The following is a 2,500-nucleotide window of genomic DNA, read 5'->3' as shown; positions in this document are numbered from 1 at the left end:
AGGCTTGGCTACTGGGAAACAGCCGACCAAGGAGGCCTGACTCTGGCGGGATGGCGCATGAAGTGACGAAACTGGAAACGGAGATACAAGATAGAAAGGCCGGAAGAGATTGTCAATGTAACTGGCTGATATCACACACACACACACACACACACACACACACACACACACACACACACACACACACACACACACACACACACACACAACACACACACACACAACACACACACACACATATGTGTGTGTGTATATATATATATATATATATATATATATATCAGTGGCGGATATAGGAGGGGGGGCACCACCCCCCCTCGCTGGTCTGTAACTGGTCTGGCGCCCCCTGTTGGAAGTGCGGCGCCCCTTTTCTATGAAATTGACATTTGATATACTGACGAAGGAACCTCACGGGCTTCATCGTTCTCGGATCATCCAAAAACGAAACACATAATCGGCAATTATCATTCTCACAGTCAAATTATTATAAAACTAGACAGCCTGGATTATCTCCAAAAGAGCTATCGAGCGTGAGAACGGAGAATAGAACGGAAAACATGCCAAAGTTGCATCAGTACTGTCAGAGAAGAATTCATTCGCGTTCGCGAGCTCGAAGTCAGCATATATCATTGCTCCATCATTATTAAATACTGATTTAAGCCTGCAAGAAAGAAAGTGTAAGAGGAAAAAGCAGTTCCATCGCAGACAAAGGTTGGTAATCTATTAGTTTTCGAGCGCTACTCAAAGACGGATCGCAGATTGGTGTTCAACCAACGAAGTTCAATGAACTCCTTGTTACAGAGTTAGAGTTTCCCTAAGAGTCATTGCTGTAGAGTTAGGTTTTCCCCATGAGGGGCGGCGCTAGAACATAGAGTGACAATCTTTCTCTGTCGAGGTAGCGGCAGGGTATAAAAAGTAGCATGGCTAAAACTTTCCATAAACAATTTTCAAACCACTCAGAGTGAGCATGACCTACGGTGTAAACTAAACTGATTTCCTACAGCAACATAGTGATGGTACAATATCAATCAATTACCGAAGGCTTTTAAGCGCCCCCCTTTATCAACTGCCCCCCCTTTAGAATAGTTCTGGATCCACCCCTGATATATATATATATATATATATATATATATATATATATATTATACACATATAACTGCGTGTATGTATGCACACACACAAACACACACACACACACACACACACACACACACACACACACACACACACACACACACACACACACACACACACATATATGTGTGTGTGTGTTGTATGTATATATATTCATATATATACATACACACATATATATGTATATATATTTAAATATAAGTATGTAGGTATATGTATACATAAATAGATATATATATATACACATTTATACACACACACACATATATACATACATTTATATTCATATATATGTATGTATGTATGTATATGTACACACACACATTCACACAACTCGAGACTGGAGAGGCGGCGTCCTCACCTGGCGCGTTCGGAGGAGCGAAGTGAGCCGTTCGAGCCGCGCCGCCGCTTTTACTGCTTCGCTCTTCCTCGAATCGGCTCCGAGGCTGATCGGCTGCTCGTTTCCCTCGATTTTCGTCCAGAATTCTGCCCCCGACTTTTATTTCCTCTTTTCTCTGGGCTTCTGCCGACTGAGGGAGGAACTGGCGTTTGCTTTACAGCTCGAAGACAAAATGTTAAGATACTGATGATGATATTAGTCGAAATAAAAGTAGTTGGCCCTAGAGAAATATATAGATAAATAGTATAAATTTATGAATGAGTGGTGTCTGTGACGTCATCACGAGGTCGTCGCTGATTGGTCAAAGTTGACACCGTTCTGCCAGTTGTATGATGGTTTATTTTCTTTTTCGAAAGAAGGAAATGGTCTAGATAACCTGATAAAGAGGAAACACGATAGTAATAGCGGCGATAACCTCCACTAATGAAGGAGACGACGGAGGGAGAGGAGAGAAGAAAGTACAAATTGCGAAGAGGTGGGAGAAAAGGCGTTTTAGAGAAAACAAACAGGTCAGAACCAAGAGGAGAAGGTTAATCTGTGACCCATTCATGATTATCGTCTGAAACGCACACATAGGGTTTGAAAGACTATAGGAATCAATGAATACATTACTTGACGTTGAAATGCATCATCCTAAAGAATTATAGCAAATTTGATCTCGCTGTACGGAGACTGCTTATAAACTACGAAAGGAAACTATCATTCATTAAAACTAATCATGCATCCTTAGCTCTTTGCAAGTATGCTCTTCATATAAACTATGTTCTTTGTTTATGCTCACTACTGTCATATAAAATAATTCATGTTTTTGTTGTTTTGTTGTCCATTTCTGTTATCGCAATTGTTCACACCTGTCCGGGAATGCTGTTCATAGGTTACATAAAAACAGGTAATGAGAGGACGGCGCGCTTTCGCAATGCGTCCAGAACAGCTATGTTCTATCGATACCATTTCCCTATAGTCTTC

This window comes from Penaeus chinensis, chromosome 17 (assembly GCF_019202785.1).
Source record: "Penaeus chinensis breed Huanghai No. 1 chromosome 17, ASM1920278v2, whole genome shotgun sequence".
Classification (NCBI taxonomy): Eukaryota; Metazoa; Arthropoda; class Malacostraca; order Decapoda; family Penaeidae; genus Penaeus; species Penaeus chinensis.
The sequence above is the reverse complement of the archived record's forward strand: the minus strand, read 5'-3'. Positions refer to the sequence as shown.